The following is a 19,676-nucleotide window of genomic DNA, read 5'->3' on the forward strand; positions in this document are numbered from 1 at the left end:
AAATTGGTGTGGGCCGCATGTACTTGTAGCGACGCGACGAAATCGCGGAGTGAGCCACACCTGCCTAAACAAAAATCATTTTTGCATTTTGTTGATAGCATACTATTATGTTTTTTAGGGTTTCGTACCCAAAGGGTAAAAACGGGACTCTATTATTAAGACTCCGCTGTCCGTTTGTCTGTCCGTCTGTCTGTCACCAGGCTGTATCTCATGAACCGTGATAGCTAGACAGTTGAAATTTTCACAGATGATGTATTTCTGTTGCCGCTATATTTAACAACAAATACTAAAAAGTACGGAACCCTCGGTGGGCGAGTCCGAATCGCACTTTCCGATTTTTCCTCATAGCTATATCTACTCAGAGTAGCGAAGAGAGTAGGTGTAGTAGAAGCGAGTGAGTGAGAACTACGTACATAGTCATGGAAACCGATTCTGAAATAACAAATTGTTACAGTTTTGATCTTATTTTGATACGATCTTGGAGATCGCTCACGCTTAATGGTGCATGCGAAATAAAATCAAAGTCATGCGTGCGCCAATCACAAAGACGATCGTCAGGGTCGTATCAAAACCGTAACACGTTGTTTAATTTGAATAAGGTCCATGGAGTCAATGTACACATGTCTGAACGATATGTGCCACGTCATATACGGCACGAATTATGTTTTAAGAATAGGGAATATTACGCGAAACTGCGTAGGTGGCGCCACTACAACAATCTGAGGGTCTATCGCGAAACGTGAAAATCGAAATTTCGTTATCTAACATCTCTGTCACTTGCGTTTCCCGGTAGGCCCTCTGTAAACAAACCGCCTTGATGCATCAATGTCATATTTTATTATCACTGAAAACTTGTCAAAAACCAAGGTACAGTCACGGATTTAGATTTTAATATAAATTTATGATCATTAGTCAGACATATAAACATTCATTCATTCATTCAGAGGCTTAGAGGACATAACCAAACGGAGACGCCTTGTCTATAAGTTTCTGTACAAAAAAGTGCCGATTTTTGCGGGGGAGGGGAACGTCAAATAGCCATGTCAGATAAACGTCAGTCCATTGTGTATACATTGTGTATGACCATTGGCCGACTATTTTCGACAGAGGGGAACCTTATCAGAATATTTTTTATTGATTATCTAAAAAATTGAGTTAATTAGAATACCGGTTTCTGTGAAAGTTACTTATCAGGAACGCAACGCACTATTGAAATTCAAGACTTTTGAAAAAAACACGGTGTATAGGTAGAAGCGAAGATTATAGGTAGTTCTATATACATATTTACAAACAAATATTAAGCAGCGTTTCCAGTTCAAATTAAAAGTAAAACTAATTGACCCCGGCTTGCCTATCTTTGATGCAAACACTGGTTCTCGAGCATGACCAAATGGAGATTCTTTTAGACTATCAGTCCGCCGGACGATATCGGCCTGTCAGTTGTTCGGGACTGTAAAATTTTTGTTCTAACAGAGAGTCCAATATCGGCCGGCGGACTGATAGTCAGGGGGCCCCTTAACTGCCAATTCGGTGCAGACTAAGACGGACTCCACATATTTTTATTTAAAAACCGGATTTCTTGTGTTTGATGGCATTATTCAGAAAAAAATGCTAAGTTTCAGCAGCAATAGCAGACGATTTAATTGGATATCTTTTTACACAGGTAGCCTGACACGCAAAGACCCGAAGCGGCCGTCGCCACCTCAACGTCCCACCAACACCAAACCGTCGAATCGACAACCAAAGCCATCGAAAGAAGCGTCTCAGAGACCACAAGCCAATAGACAGTCACAAAACTCAATTGAGCAATCTCCACACTCGAACAGACATCCACATCCCTCAAATCAACCTCAATACTCAAATCGACCCCCACAACCCTCAAATCAGCAACCTCAACACTCGAACCGTCAACCCCATCCCTCCAATCAACAACCTCAACAGTCAAACCGTCAACAACTACCCTCAAATGCACAACAGTATCCTCAAAATCATCCCTCATATTATCCATCGCAACAATACCCACAAACTGCGAACCGACATCAACAATCAAATATACCATATCCATCGAAAGATCCCCAATATTTACAGAAACACAATAGCAATGCCGATTCCCAACATCCAAATCGGCAATCTATTCAACAGTCAAACCCACAAAGACCGATCATACATCATCTACAATCTTCAAATCGAAATCCCGGAAATCAACAGATTTCCTCACAAAAACTAACTCAAACGCAGCATCCTCAATCACATCGACATCCCTCTAATGGACAACCTCAACCCTCAAATGGACAACCTCAGACTGGACCTCAACACTCCTCAAACCAATCTCGACCTCAAAAATCTAAACCCTCAAAACAACAGCCGAGACAAAAGAACCGTCAGCCCAAATCGAAACTCTTGCGATACGAGTATAGGACAAATGACAAGCGGAAAACAAAGAAAAATAGTCGCAAGAAGAAGAAAAAGGTTTGTTGAACTTTGATTATTGAGATCAAAAATCTGATGGTTTATAATAGGGAATATTACGCGAAACTCCGCGTAGGGGGCGCCAGGACGCCACTACCACAATCTGAAACTATCGTGAAACAAGAAAATTTCTTTATGTAACATCTCTATGTCACTCTTGCATATTCGAGCGATAAAGAGGCAGATAGCGAAATTTCGGATTCGCGTTTTCCGGTAGGTCCTCTGTAAACAAACCGCCTTATTATTTTTTTATACCACGTCGGTGGCAATCAAGCATACGGCCCGCTTGATGGTAAGCAGTTACCGTAGCCTATGGACGCCTGCAACACCGGAGATATTACACGCGCGTTGCCGACCCTTTAAAAACCTGTACACTCCTTTTTTGAAGAACTCCATACTGTAGCCCCTGATGTATCAATGTCATATTTTATTATCTCTGAAAACTTGTCAAAAACCTGTTAAAGGTACAGTATGTATAAGTTACTCTATGGTTTACTAAAAAGGCTAGTGCTGCACTCTGGTGGCAGAACATTGCAGTAATATCCCCTATTATCACTGCTTAAAGATTTTTTGTTTGGACTTTTGTATGACTGCTTAATAGGTATACAGTCAAGTGTAAAAATATGGGTGCACTCATCAATCATCATATATACTCAAAAATATGTCCCATAGCTCTTATGTCAGCGAATTAAGAGCTATGGGACATATTTTTGAGTAAGTTGTATGCACCCATATTTTTACACTTGACTGTACTAAGATGTCACAGGTTCTGCTCAATTATTTTATTAGCGTCGATACCTCCTTAGCAAACAAAGTGGGAGACGAACTTTAACTTTTTCAACCCTTTAAGTTGATAAAACACCAAGAAATTCCATAAGATTTCTTTGTTTTCTATTTATTTGAAAACCATAGGCCTTCTTCATTGGTAGCCATACGTATGGGAAATGCCACCCGCCACTCCCTCCAGTCAAATAAGTCTAATAATGGTAGTTAGACCAAGTCTGCAATGATCTTGATAGCACACGCAGTGCAAGAGGTGTGCGTAGTAAAATAAGATATAGATATAAGTTGTCGATGTACGTTGAGTTAGTTACATTATAGACGCTCACGAGCAAGCACGTGTGTTTCACTTCTCCTCCGAGTCCCATACTTACCACATGGCGACCGTGACAGGACACAACAACATAACAAACTTCTATGAAATTATGACGTATTAACACTTACACTGCGTGTGTCAAAATCGTTGCAGACTTATCATGGTTAATTATATCGCTTGTTTATTTTTTTACAGGCTCAGCCGGGTCTTCATCAGAAGCCAAAAAAACCAAAGAGAACTGTAAAAGTATTCGAACAACATACCTACGAGTACTTTTAAATAAAAAATAACATTTAAACCTCGAGTTTCATTTCTCTTTGTAACTTAGCACAAGAGCGCCACGGCAGTATATCGCGCGCCAGATAGTCTACCCGTCTTTTTCTAATTGTATTAATTAGAAAGGGCCGGGTAAAGACCTGTCGGTGCTAGGTACTCATTTAGCGACAAAAGCGAATTACTATTATCAATATCAACTGCTGAATATAAATACCTATATCGAAACGATTACTAATACATCATATCGTCAGGGGACGAGTTCTGGTACTAATTACTAAAAAAAATATTAAACAAAAATCAACCTTGTTTTAGTACTAATATGGTTCACTATGGCAGAACTTGTGATAGTAATTAGTGTTTTGGTTGTCACCTGACGATAGACCTACACTGAAATAAACAATGGTAGGAAAATTCGCAAAATTTCCTGTAGGAATTTAACAAATAAGGTACAATGTTCTATCCTTTTCCTACACCGGAATATGAACCGGAAGAAAGGGATGAAAATAGATTATCTGCTCCCTCTGCTCCTAATATGTTAGCCAGACGTAACTATTTATTAATCTGTGGCTAGACTGCGATAAAAGTGCGGGAGTCATTGCACTCAAAATATATCAAGGCTGAAATTCCATACATCAAGTTCAACTGCTAAAGTAACAACAAGATATAATTCATATTTTATTTAAATTGTGAATTGAAGTCACTGTAATGATTAATTCTGTAAGTATTAATTTTTTATTAATGCTAGATTATAGATAAGTCTGCTACGATTTTGATAGCACACGCAGTACAAGTGTTATTTTAAACGTCAAACTTTTATGAAATTATGACGTAGGTATAGGTAAAAATGACACTTGCACTGCGTATGCTATCATAATCGTGGCAGACTGTTCTTGGTCTCACTCTACCTACATTTAATGTACGCTGTAAGATATAAGATAATTATATGGCGTATTAAAACTATTAAACTACTTACGAGCAAACATACGAAAATACACAAAATAATTTAAGTTTTTCATGCAAAGTTTTGTTTTTGTTATATTTTGTTTGTTTTATAAACTGGGGCTATATAAACTAATTACAGACCTAGATATACCTCATGTCATTCTATGCAAAGTTTCATTACAGTCCAACCCGTAGGTTTTAAATGACAACGAAACTCCGTTTGTATGGGAAGGTGAAATTTGGCAGAGCTTGCCGGGGACTCTCGAAGTAGTTAGGTAATGGGCTTATTATAGCACAGGGTGTCGTAATGGAACACCATATGTACCGTACCTAAAAGTAGTTATTAAATATTAACTTATTTTCATAATTCATAATTCGTTTATTGTCTGTAGAACATGGGTATATATATACAATGATGGAACATAAAGATATGGAATCACCATGGTCTTGCCATTAGGCGTACAAACAGTTAAACTTATAACTATTTGACCTGACAGTCCGATCCCCTTTTCAACTCGCGCCATCTATATAAAAACACCGGTACTTACAGATTAGCTTGGCCATCCTGCTATATTCCGCGTCCTTGGTGCTCGGTCACGGCATGGTGTTGAACCCGCCAGGCCGCGCAACCGCTTACGTTACTGTCACGTTACTCCCTCCTCCACGTATATTGGAGGAGTGAGTAACGGAGCTGGGAGTGAGGAGGTAGAAAGGAAAGGATAGATATAACAGGGGTAGGTTCTTTATTTATCGGCTATAGTCTAAATATGACACGCTAACAGATGGTTTAAATTACAAAAAGAATAAAAATACGTTTATAGTTGCGCTAGTAGCACGCGCAAGGCAGGAGCACGCACACGGATAGGCGCGCTGATAGCACGCGCAAGGTGAGGCGCGCTGGTAGCACGCGCACAGTAAGGCGCGCAGATAGCACGCGCAAAGGTAAGGCGCGCAGATAGCACGCGCAAAGGTAAGGCGCGCAGATAGCACGCGCAAGGTGAGGCGCGCTGGTAGCACGCACACAGTAAGGCGCGCAGATAGCACGCGCAAGGGTAAGGCACGCAGATAGCACGCGCAAAGGTAAGGCGCGCAGATAGCACGCGCAAAGGTAAGGCGCGCAGATAGCACGCGCAAAGGTGAGGCGTGCTGGCAGCACGCGCACAGTAAGGCGCGCTGGTAGCACGCGCACGGTAAGGCTCGCTGGGTAAGGCGCGCTGATAGCGCGCGCACGGTAAGGCGCGCTGGGTAAGGCGCGCTGATAAGCACGCTCTTCGAAGAGGCGAGGCGCGGTGACAACACGCGCCTGTTGAGGCGAGGCGCGCCGATAGCGCGCGCCTAGGAGACGAGGCGCTCCGCTAGAGCAACCGCAAAGCACCACCGGACTTGGGCGCGTGCAGAGAGCGCCAGACTTCGCCAGGAACACAGGTAACTTTTTAAGGAGCGCGAGCGAGGGTTTCTTGATGGTGCGGGGCCTGGCTTGGCCCCGCACGGACCCTTACAACTGACGTTCCTTTATTGGGAACTAGAAGCAAACTGAATTCAGATGTCCGCTGGGCCGCTTATATAGCTAGCGATAACATTTTCTAGAATTATTGTTTACTTTGTTATTATTTTTGAAAATATTTGAAAATATTTGTTCACCAGTAACAATTTTTAGATAAAATTTAGAACAAACTACTTGAAAACTATACGACCTAAACTTCATGCTAAGGAATTTAGAGTAAATTAATAGTTTGACGGATTATGTCGAAACAAAGAAACAAATATGTCAAGGAAAATTTATAGTGAATTTTAGGTCGATTAGCTTCGAAATTATTATAAAAACATGAAATGATTAGAAAAACAGCAAGGTAAGTAACCGGACGGGTCAGGGCCGTATTAGGGTAGAAGGAGTTTAGGGAGAATTTAGAAATGATAGCCAGAAAGTAAACATTTTATATCAAAAGTTTCAGGGAGTAATTTGGAAGACGAGAATCAGACAGAAAGAGAACGCAAAAGCGTTAAGGAATTATAGCCGATTGGAGAATCCAGAGCATCAGCCCGTGGGAGTAAGAACTGGGAGTTAGGACCCAGGTATGAGATGCTACATTACCCCAAAAACCACGGAAAAAAAACTTTGTCGTAATCTTAAACGGAAAAGTTTTTTTTTGTGAAGAGTTAAGTTTTAGGGGAAAGTAAAGGAAGTAAGTAGTTAAGTAAGCAGGTAAGTAAGTAAGTAAGTAAGTAAGTAGGTAGGTAAGTCAGTAAGTCAGAAGAAAGAAAGAGCAAGCTCGTTAATGGGGATGAATAAATGGAACGAGAGGATGAGTGATATAATGGAGAAGAAGATGAATAGATCGAGGAACTTCCCTGCACTCATACATCTCCTGTCATAATCACGCATTCATAAGTCTCTGGCAAAGGAAGGGGATGTGGTTCACGCTCTATGACACACACTCCTAAGAAGTCCTCGCTATGACCTGAGGCTTCTTTATAGAAGGGAGTAGTCAGCCGCTCCACTAGAAAAGATAATAAGATAATAATGAACGACCTAAGGCTTATTTTAAGGGAGTAGTCAGCCGCTCCGCGAAGATAAGTTTATGTACAAGTTCTAGTCGGTTTAGAGCCGACGAGAATAGAGAGTAGGGGTAGAGCCTACTTAGGTTGTGGTAGGGGTAGACCTACCACAGTAGAGTAAAAAAAAAAGTAGTGTTTGACCATAAGGCTTATTTTTTTCTTCAGAGTTGGACTACCGCTCTGCAGGGTGAAGAAAAGAAAAAGAAGGGCACCTGGCTTATTAAGCCACCCGAGAATATGAAGAAATATCTACAGATGAAACACTCACACAAAATGAAAGAAATGTAAAATGGAAGTTAATGAAGAATGAAAACGAGCTTGAAGAAGAAAAAAAGGGGAGGACGAGGACGGGCTGAGCTGCAGAGTAAAAGAAGTACAATTATTATAAAGTTAAAGACCTATAAAAAATACATCATTAGAAATAAAAGTGATAAAAAAAGTAGCTATCTAGTCTGATTGCTATAATAAGATAATCTAAAAAACGTGCCATATTGACTAAGGAAATAGAAAATTAAACAGAAAGAGGCCGAAAAGTTATTTAAGATTTAAAGACAAGGATGCTGTCTATAATTTAGAATTTAGAGGGTTAAGAAAGCCGGTAAATTTAAAAGTTGGGCGCCAAAACTGTCACGTTACTCCCTCCTCCACGTATATTGGAGGAGTGAGTAACGGAGCTGGGAGTGAGGAGGTAGAAAGGAAAGGATAGATATAACAGGGGTAGGTTCTTTATTTATCGGCTATAGTCTAAATATGACACGCTAACAGATGGTTTAAATTACAAAAAGAATAAAAATACGTTTATAGTTGCGCTAGTAGCACGCGCAAGGCAGGAGCACGCACACGGATAGGCGCGCTGATAGCACGCGCAAGGTGAGGCGCGCTGGTAGCACGCGCACAGTAAGGCGCGCAGATAGCACGCGCAAAGGTAAGGCGCGCAGATAGCACGCGCAAAGGTAAGGCGCGCAGATAGCACGCGCAAGGTGAGGCGCGCTGGTAGCACGCACACAGTAAGGCGCGCAGATAGCACGCGCAAGGGTAAGGCACGCAGATAGCACGCGCAAAGGTAAGGCGCGCAGATAGCACGCGCAAAGGTAAGGCGCGCAGATAGCACGCGCAAAGGTGAGGCGTGCTGGCAGCACGCGCACAGTAAGGCGCGCTGGTAGCACGCGCACGGTAAGGCTCGCTGGGTAAGGCGCGCTGATAGCGCGCGCACGGTAAGGCGCGCTGGGTAAGGCGCGCTGATAAGCACGCTCTTCGAAGAGGCGAGGCGCGGTGACAACACGCGCCTGTTGAGGCGAGGCGCGCCGATAGCGCGCGCCTAGGAGACGAGGCGCTCCGCTAGAGCAACCGCAAAGCACCACCGGACTTGGGCGCGTGCAGAGAGCGCCAGACTTCGCCAGGAACACAGGTAACTTTTTAAGGAGCGCGAGCGAGGGTTTCTTGATGGTGCGGGGCCTGGCTTGGCCCCGCACGGACCCTTACAACTGACGTTCCTTTATTGGGAACTAGAAGCAAACTGAATTCAGATGTCCGCTGGGCCGCTTATATAGCTAGCGATAACATTTTCTAGAATTATTGTTTACTTTGTTATTATTTTTGAAAATATTTGAAAATATTTGTTCACCAGTAACAATTTTTAGATAAAATTTAGAACAAACTACTTGAAAACTATACGACCTAAACTTCATGCTAAGGAATTTAGAGTAAATTAATAGTTTGACGGATTATGTCGAAACAAAGAAACAAATATGTCAAGGAAAATTTATAGTGAATTTTAGGTCGATTAGCTTCGAAATTATTATAAAAACATGAAATGATTAGAAAAACAGCAAGGTAAGTAACCGGACGGGTCAGGGCCGTATTAGGGTAGAAGGAGTTTAGGGAGAATTTAGAAATGATAGCCAGAAAGTAAACATTTTATATCAAAAGTTTCAGGGAGTAATTTGGAAGACGAGAATCAGACAGAAAGAGAACGCAAAAGCGTTAAGGAATTATAGCCGATTGGAGAATCCAGAGCATCAGCCCGTGGGAGTAAGAACTGGGAGTTAGGACCCAGGTATGAGATGCTACAACCGCTTGGCGATATGGCTTCAAAACTCCAATCAACTATGATGACAACGGCCTGAATTGCGGAGGTATGGCGATGCAGTGGAATCTCACAATAAGGGCAAGTAAGTACCTTGTTTTTTTTGTCTCCGATGTAGATTTTTGTTCCGCTGACATATTTGCCACTTAGCCAATTAGGTTAGATTAGTCTTTAAAACTTCAATTTCAATAGTGATTTTAGACCAAGTACCTACAAGTTCCAACTTGAAAGTTGAAGGCTTGGAAAAAATAGGGAGCTAGAGGAGCTGGTTGCGGTGCCCAATACAACTGGCGAGATTAAAGCCACACGACTCCGCTGACTCGGACACATGGATAGGATGGGAGAGGTTGGTGCTGTGAGTAGAGCATATCTGGGGTACCCGGGTGGTAAACGTCCGTCCGGGCGTTCCAGATACCGCTGGAGTGACGAAGCCCCAATTCCTGTCCGCCCTCAAAATACCCAACCAGCATGTAGTGGCGCAGAATAGAGCAGTGGAGTTCTCTTGTGTCAGAGGACAAGATCCTTTTTGAGTCACTGAGCCAGTAAAGTAAGTAAATATAAATTTCAATTTATTTCAGATGCGGACTCTGCGGCGACCCATACAACAATCCAACCCCTCGTCGTTACGAATACAATGGCAGGGACTATCGCGGCGTCATTGTCGCCAAATACCTCCCTGGTTCCATCATACAAACCACAACTAGACTAACCACTTACCACAAAGGCTTTTGGGAGTTCAGACTGTGTACTGACCACACGAATAACACCCAAGAATGCTTTGACAGGCTTCTAGAATTAGAGAGCGGTGGAACTAAATATTACCCTATGAAAGGTAGCACTACTTACACTGTGAACTATAAGCTGCCTGCTTTGTCGTGTGAGCATTGCGTGCTGCAATGGAGGTATGTGACTGGGAATAATTGGGGGTGGTGTCCCGATGGGACTGGGAAACTGGGGTGCGGCCCGCAAGAAGAGTTCAGGGGGTGCTCTGATATAGCTATATTGCCTTAATTGTTATATTTTCTATTATCAATGTCATTAGTTTAAGTTACGACTGACATTGCTATTTAGCTTCTTTCACATTTTTTTTGCGTCATACAAATAACAACTAAACTTACCGATCACCACAAAGGGTTTTGGGGCCCTATTACTAAGACTCCGCTGTCTGTCTGTCTGTCCGTCTGTCACCAGGCTGTATCTCATGAACCGTGACAGCTAGACAATTGAAATTTTCACAGATGATGTATTTCTGTTGCCGCTGTAACAACCAAAACTAAAAACATAATAATATGAAATAAAACTATGAAAACGGATATTAACGGTGGGTATTTTTGCACATTGTAATTTTTCCTCAGTCACCCGTTGACCACGAACGCTGTAAAGAGTTCGAAACGTCGGGATGTATTATAAATTCAATATACGCGATATAATCCGTTTTCATAGTTTTATTTCATGAGTAACTATCGCGGTAACCGAAGACAATATCATAATAATATGCATATTTAATTGGGGCTCCCATACAACAAACGTGATGTTTTTGCCGCTTTTTGCGTAATGGTAAGGAACCCTTCGTGAGCGAGTTGGACTCGCACTTGGCCGGTTTTTTATGTTTTAAATGATAGGGTTTTGGCAAGTCTAGAGAGTTCAAAGCACGCTAACGCCAACCTATCACACAGCGACTGAATGTGAGGGGACCACGTGAGGCCGGAGTCAATATGGGGCATTTTCTATGAAAAGGGACCTTATTGTCGATGGCGCTTACGCCGCACAGCGTCGCGCGGCATTGTATTTATATAGCAGCATCGTTAATAATGGCGTAAGCGCCATCGACAATAAGGTCCCTTTTTATAGAAAATACCACAATATTTATAGTGCAGCCTAGGTATTGACCCTGGTCTACTTGCGGATCGTAAATCCCGTCAAGTGATATACTTAAATTATAATTGTTCGCCTTCAATTTGAAGTGCATGACGTTCGTCTTTTCTATATTTAATTGCATGCCGTTAACGAAGAACCACTTTGACAAATGATACATTAACCCTTAAATGCATGATTTTTTGTATAACTTTTTAATAAATTGAAATAGATGTGTCATGCTGTATAAAAGTAATAAATGTGATTTTGGATAGCTGCATATTGAGCCACGGACCATCAAATATACGATGCATATATACATCATTATGCATTTAAGGGTTAAACGGGCGAAGGGCCTTAATGTATTTCTTTTTATACTACGTCGGTGGCAAACAAGCATACGGCCCGTCTGATGTTAAGCAATCTCCGTAGCCTATGTACGCCTGCAACTCCAGAGGAGTTACATGCGCGTTGCCGACCCTAACACTCCTCTCCCTCGTTGAGCTCAGGCAACCTTACTCACCGGCAGGAACACAACACTGAGTAGGGTTCTAGTGTGTATCTGTGTGTAGGGTGTGTGTTTATATTTATTACAAAATTATTTATTAAACTAAAATTTTTAATGTTCTACATTAAACTTATTATTTGTAAGTGTTTGTTTTATTATAAACCTTTTGATTTCGAAATACAAAACTGACGTGAAAATCAGACATAATTCACGTTTATTAAGTCGAATGTTGCTTGATTTATTTCGTTTAATAAAGCCATTCTCGTTGGCTCACCGAAGCAAATCTTATTAAGATTTCAAGTAGGTATATATATTTAATAATGAAAACATATTTTCCAATCATAATTGTCTTTATTTACACAATAAATATTTGCGCACAAATCAACGATAACAAAGATTGTCATTTCACTACATTATGTTTGAGAAGTGGTCAATATTTTACACTATTTTAATTTATCCTACACCTTTCTCCTATTGGCTTTGAGTGTGAAAGCTTTGGCAAACGCACAGCGTGGCAGAAATGTGAAATAGACACCAGGCGGGCGCTGCAGTCGCACACATAGCCTTTCATAACATGTAAGTTTGCAAATAAACAATTACAGAAATTTCACGTTTAACAATTATATCGCTCGTCATGATATTTGTGTTTGACACAATAATTTAGTTTTAACACATTTAGTATAGTAGATTGGGGCTGTTCAAATTACGCTAAAAACAAATTATTAAAAATACCCAATCACAAGTAGTTTACGATTAAAATACGAATAAAAAGCAAAGGAATGCTTTTATTGAGCAACATATAATTGAGATTTCGGTGAAATTTTGAGTAAGTGATATTATTGTTTCATGTTTCAGAATTGCGTTCATATTTGAAAAAAAAAAAAAAAACCTTGAATCTAACTCACAAAACCTTTTATTTTACAAACGTACGGCATTCTTAGTCTAACAGGAAAATTGATAAAAACATTTCATATATAAATGAACAAACGGATTAAGGATTAACACACAAAATTGTGAAACTCATTAATTTTAATTACTTATGCTTTTAAACCATTTAAAGCAGGGCCTTCACTCCTATGAAATATTGCGACTTTAAGACCACATTCGGGTAATTCCGAATACTTCATTATTTCGGATAATTTCGAAAATTACTCATATTAGAATTCATTTTCGGAATTAGCTGAATAGACCTAACCTGAAGTTATTTATAAAAATCTTAATATTGTATTTCACTACAAAAGTATAAATAAAATGCACACAATATACAAGAAAGCTATACAAACGATTGTATGAATCTTATCGTTTTAAGGCGGTTCCCTGAGCCAGAAGGCGAAAAATCTCCTTATATGATCATGTTTTTCTAAGAGGCGTTGATATTCGTAGACGTGAAAAAAATATATGTAGTTCTTGACTATATTATCTTTAACAACATAGCTTCCGATACACGAATTATGACACTTCGCTCGATACAATTAATTCCCAAAGTAACCTCTAACTCGGACTTTTAATCCTACTTTACTCGGTTATTTATTATGTGATACTATAAACAAAAAAAGAAGAAAAAACAATCTTAACGTAAATAGTAATTTCATAGCTTTAGAATTTCGATATTGTAAGGTAACGTTTTTAAAATAAATAAAAACCGACAAAATTCGATCAAAATTGACACATGGCGCGTATGTTCTTTCCCGTTCTTTCTTGCGAAATGTGACAAAGACAGCGGCAAACTGATGGAACGGCCTTAACCGTAGACGCAAAAAGAGAGGTTTTACATGTTTGACTCCAATGTATGCGGCATCGTTAGCTCTCAAACGGATGGACCGATTTCGATGGGTTTTTTTACGCGAAAGCGAGTATCCATGCGGCGGTTCTCAGATATGTTTGATAAAAATCGATCCAGCAGTTTAAAAAAGGACGACCGGTCTGGCCTAGTGGGTAGTGACCCTGCCTGTGAAGCCGATGGTCCTGGGTTCGAATCCCGGTAAGGGCATTTATTTGTGTGATGAGCACAGATATTTGTTGTCTGAGTACCCATAACACAAGCCTCCTTGGGCTTACCGTGGGACTTAGTCAGTAATAAAAATAAAATAAAAAAAGTATCAGTTATTTTCCAAAATGATGTAAGGCATTTTTGGCATAAAATGGATTTTCATCTGCAGTACTAAATATACACTCTTTGCCCGCGACTTTGTCTGCGTAAGTTTTTAAACTGTCCTCCATAATTTGCAAGACATTGCTTTACTTGAAATGTTAAAAAACCATCATAGACAAGTTAGTAAATTCACGCGCCTTTACATTTTCAATTTAAATTTATGGCGACATTGGCAAACGCTAAAAAAAGGATCCCATCAATATTATAATTAATAAATTCAAGCGCTGGTTTGGTAACAAATGTAACAACTCTAAATTCTCACTTATACAAATAATTAGAAAAACACTGCCTGCAGCGTAACCAAAATTTCAAGCGTATTTTTACAATTTCAATCGAAATATACCCACAACAAAGCTTATATACAATAGAACTCAGCGTAACACTTTAATTTTGGTAAAAATTCTTCAAATTTAACTTGTAATAATTTAACGATTTATATTTTCAATTTGTCAGGTCACTTTAGTTGATATTTATTATTATAAACTGTTTTATAAATAGTTGGGTCGATATATCCATTAATATTTTAAAATATAATGCATTTTATTACCCAGTAAATATATTTTACCCTCACTAGCTCGGAAAGTTGTCTTTTATCCTTCAATACAAGCGGGGAAAAACGCGTTTTATCCACTAGTGGGGAAAGTAATTTGACCTTGGATGGAGCGTGTTTAAGTAGCTTGACAGATAACAAAACGTAAAACGCTCATGATAATGGTTCGTTCGATATTAATTATCATTAAATAAATGGTTTGAGAATCTAATAAAAACTTCCAAATTTAATAATTTTAAGTCATAAACCTTAAAACTCCATAAGAAACGTTAGATTTTTTGTAATGATGTTAAATATAATTCGGAACGCACAAGTTGAGTCGATGCAATTCCAAAACGCATCGTTGACATTTCATACGTCAGAACAGAAATGTCAACATTGTCAACATAATTTTTACTGTTCTTCTCACCGACTCACGTAAAAATCAGAATTTCTAGTGTTTTCTGTTATAATATCGTAAAAAAAATTGTGATTCCAGTGATGAAGATGATCTAACGCCTGTGGATGTTGCACTTTCCTCGCTATAGTGAGGGGAAAAGTTTTGTGTTACACACGGGTGCAAATGTATTTTACTTCTCGTGTGTTGAAACACTCGCGGGTAAAATACAACTTTGCACCCTTGTATAACAAATAACTATTTTCTTGTTATGTTGGAATCTAATAAAGGTCCGTTTTTTCAATTTGGCTATGGAAAAATCTAAACTGAAACACATATGACTTTTTTAACATTTTAGGGTGATTATGGAACCCTAAAATGTTAAAAGAGTAAATCATGTGTTTCAGTATAGATCGCTTGTTGAATTGAGTTTTAATTAAAAGATACTGTTTTGCATTGTATCTGGATACATAATAGTTTTCAAAATTTTATATAAAAAAACTTGATACATATATTTTTTAAAGTACAAGTACTAAATTCTAACGAAAAGAAATACATTCAAATGCCCATTCCTAAAGTATTGTCTTATTTAAAAACTTTAAGTTAGCAATAAGTTAACACATATCAATATCAAGCCAAAATGCACCTAAGTAACACATGATAAGGTTGGGTACATTTTAGTACAAAACTTTGATTTAATTTAAATTCGAAGCTAAACTAATCTAACATCTAAAATTATTGCTGGAAGCGTATATACAAAAGTGTAAAAGCAGACTTAGCTTTCAATCGAATTTCTACTTTAAAGTTAAGCTGATACGGCCAAAACTATTATTCTGTAGTTGTTAGCACATTGTTCATCAAAACGAGAATATGGGCAGTTTCACTTAAAAGTGTACCATTTACTTTTTTTCGTAAATCCATCAACTTTTGGGTTATTTCGTACTCAGAATCACGAGGACTATCGATTTTAAAAGAAAATAATGTGCCCAAAAAAACTGTCAGTTTTGTAACGCATTTTCACATACATTTTGTATGGACCGTTACAAAACTGACAGCCAAAATTTGTATGAAAAACTGGAAATACTTTTTTCTTTGTCTCATTCAATAGTACTCGTGATTCTGAGTCTAAATAACCTAAAAGTAGATGGTTTGTCGAAAAAAAAAGGAAATGGTATCATTTTTTCTAAAAACCCCCATATAGAGCATTTCTCAAAAAAAAACCCACCTTTATTATTCCATCCCAGAAGAAAGAGGCCTAAATTGTTCATACATTTTGAAGCTTTCCTATGTGTTATCGCCATAGAAACTGTATGAAATTATAGTAACACAAGAGGAAATAAATATTGTGACTTTATTTTTTGCTATTAGGATCGACAGAGCCCGTGATTGAGTAGAAATAACATGAAATTCATAGAGTATTCGACAATTTACCAAGAGGGATTTTTTTAAGTAATGCTCTCAAATGAACTAAGTAAATGAGTAGTCTGAAGAGTCTGAACTGAACTATACTGAACTAGAATAGGATCAAACGGCGTGACGGTAACCCAGTTGCAAAAACTTTTATAAGATTTATCGCCGTTAACATTACCTTATTATTATTATTCTATTCAAAGAAAAAACTGAAAATTCGCCGCTTCTGATAAGACTAGAGATTGCGACCTGTCGGAACACCGGTCCGATTGCTCTAAACCAACTGAGCTACCGAAACTCGCCAGAAGCGTGCTAATCTTTATATTGATTTCTTTTTTGATTACACGCCCTAGGGAAGCGCATATCGACGACGACCTATTTTTTTATATGAAAGTTTATGCAAATGGGTGTCTTATTTGTTTATCTACATAATATCTCCGGTTGATACTGGTAACTTTTTTAAATCACTAAAACTCCAATGAATAATGGCATGGCGACCAAAGACCTAACAATTATCATTGCAAAAAGCTACACCTTAGTTTTGGCTTATTAATATTATAGCACAAAAATCGGCAAATAACTACACAATATTGCTAAAGGCAATCAAATGAATATGGTAATATTGATTGTATTAAGAATAGATGATGCTCGCACTTAAACTATCGTGAGACATATTTCAAAATATTTATCAGTACGGTTTTGCACGTGGTTGGACGTACAACCGCCGTGGACACTCGTGCCTGAGGATGGATGCCCAAAGAATCCGAAACATGTCGCCAAAAGCGACTAAAAATAATAGTGAGTAAAAACCGTACTGATAAATATTTTGAATAGATGATGCCTAAAAAGTCTTATAAACAGACGCCATGCCACTGTTATATCTATGCTACCAAGTATATTTTATGAACTAATAATATTCATAATTATCACTGATACATACCAGCTTTCAATTACACAAAAGATGTCAAAATGACACTTTTATTTTGTAATATGAACTATTTTACCTGACTTTTATTTTTATTAGTTCACAAAACCTTGGTAATATAACGGACTAATAGTAATACTCACAAATATGAACATATTTCGAAGTGTTTTTAAATCCCAAATATTGAAATGACGATTAGATTAAAGAATCAAACTTGCCCTTAATTAAATGACAGTATTTGGGGTATTAAACACAGTCAATAAAATGGTTTTATGATATAATTACATGTCTACAAATTATATGTTCGGAACTTTTTCTAATCACAAGAACCTCATTGAAGCACATATTATTATATAAATGTGCTTTACTGCCAACTACGCATGGCAAAAGTCATGGCAATAGATATTTACCAACTTATATTAACATTCCCTTCAAGTTCCCATCATTGTCATATTAAACTCATGATTTCTCACACAACACGACTATCACTTGTCGTTGTGGATAAAAACATATCATGGTCGCGGTCGTCTATTTTATTTCACTGGATTAAGATGATAAAATGTACTCATACATAAATGAAGTATGTTATCAAATCAAGATGGTTTTATCCACGGCGATAAGCGATATAAACTCGATTCTCTTTAATGAAGATAACGCTACCATTAAAATATGGCTTGTATTAGTATAACTACATAAATACCTGTTAAATTAACTCACTTCGTTCAAGTTAACTTCACAATTAGAAGCCTCTATGCATGGAGACTATATAAAGGAGCCAAATCTCTATGTATGAAAAGTGTCCATCAAAAAACAGTAATTAGGCGGCGCCACCATACACCGAAATACTACCAAAAACAACCTACGTAATTTGGTCGGGTTATTTGTTGCCTTATATGGCTTATGTCCCAGAGCCTAACTAGCGCCACCGGAGAGATTAGGAACTATTATTTAAAGTTGAAAGCGGTCACCTTTGCAACAATTCTGCCATAAGAGATTGGCATCCTTTCTATACCATCCATACCTCTATGTCTAATCTAATATTGACAGTTGACAGCAACCAGCAAAGTACAGTGCGAGTCGAGTTCTGAAAAAAATGACAAAATTAAAGTTGGCACTTAAAGTCGTCGTCAATAGAACTTGCAAACAATTTAAACAAATCATTTTACCTTAATTACTTCGTAATCTCGCTCTTTAAAAGGACAACCATGACCTTATCAACAGTCTATATACTTAAATATTTTATTTATATACATTTTTTAGTTAAATGAAATGTTAATTCTTAATATTTCAGGGAAAATAACCTTCGTAAAAATGTTAGGTTATGTGTCAGACGCTAACAAAATCTGTCATATTCGTTTACATTATCTGTCATATAAGTTTTTTTTGGGTTCTAGTACTAGTGTAAGACAAAGATAGTATGATTATCTCTGTCTATGTTTGAAATGAGACAGTCCTTTGACAAACTATAGCTTCTATTAGCATGGTTATTGGTGATTGGTGATTGAGCGCCCTGCGTCTTGGTATTCAGAGTCCCAATCCTCAGCGCATTGTAACAGAACATTCTGTGTGGAAATATTAAAGTTCTCACCTAGTCCAGCTCTATCCGCATACTAGGGGGCAGCGCCCCGCACTGGATCTTGGCCTCCTTGAGCTTGGTGAGGGACTGGCGCAGGTCCTCCATGGTGATTGTAAATATTAAAGTTCTCACCTAATCCAGCTCTATCCGCATACTAGGGGGCAGCGCCCCGCACTGGATCTTGGCCTCCTTGAGCTTGGTGAGGGACTGGCGCAGGTCCTCCATGGTGATTGTAAATATTAAAGTTGTCACCTAGTCCAGCTCTATCCGCATACTAGGGGGCAGCGCCCCGCACTGGATCTTGGCCTCCTTGAGCTTGGTGAGGGACTGGCGCAGGTCCTCCATGGTGATTGTAAATATTAAAGTTCTCACCTAATCCAGCTCTATCCGCATACTAGGGGGCAGCGCCCCGCACTGGATCTTGGCCTCCTTGAGCTTGGTGAGGGACTGGCGCAGGTCCTCCATGGTGATTGTAAATATTAAAGTTCTCACCTAATCCAGCTCTATCCGCATACTAGGGGGCAGCGCCCCGCACTGGATCTTGGCCTCCTTGAGCTTGGTGAGGGACTGGCGCAGGTCCTCCATGGTGATTGTAAATATTAAAGTTCTCACCTAATCCAGCTCTATCCGCATACTAGGGGGCAGCGCCCCGCACTGGATCTTGGCCTCCTTGAGCTTGGTGAGGGACTGGCGCAGGTCCTCCATGGTGATTGTAAATATTAAAGTTGTCACCTAGTCCAGCTCTATCCGCATACTAGGGGGCAGCGCCCCGCACTGGATCTTGGCCTCCTTGAGCTTGGTGAGGGACTGGCGCAGGTCCTCCATGGTGATTGTAAATATTAAAGTTCTCACCTAATCCAGCTCTATCCGCATACTAGGGGGCAGCGCCCCGCACTGGAT

The 19,676-nt window shown here is 39.2% G+C and overlaps 1 long non-coding RNA gene and 1 pseudogene across 1 annotated transcript; one reads left to right on the forward strand and one right to left on the reverse strand.

Annotated features, from left to right (window-relative positions):
- The first annotated feature begins 2,266 nt into the window (after positions 1–2,266).
- LOC134746412 (uncharacterized) lies at positions 2,267–10,436 on the forward strand (annotated as a pseudogene).
- A 1,682-nt stretch (positions 10,437–12,118) lies between these two features.
- LOC134746432 (uncharacterized) lies at positions 12,119–18,887 on the reverse strand. Its single transcript, XR_010128235.1, has 3 exons — positions 18,789–18,887; positions 18,222–18,284; positions 12,119–17,947 (listed from the first exon to the last, which is right to left on the reverse strand). It is a non-coding gene; the product is annotated as an uncharacterized LOC134746432 (long non-coding RNA).
- Positions 18,888–19,676: the final 789 nt, after the last annotated feature.

This window comes from Cydia strobilella, chromosome 13 (assembly GCF_947568885.1).
Source record: "Cydia strobilella chromosome 13, ilCydStro3.1, whole genome shotgun sequence".
Taxonomy (NCBI): Eukaryota; Metazoa; Arthropoda; class Insecta; order Lepidoptera; family Tortricidae; genus Cydia; species Cydia strobilella.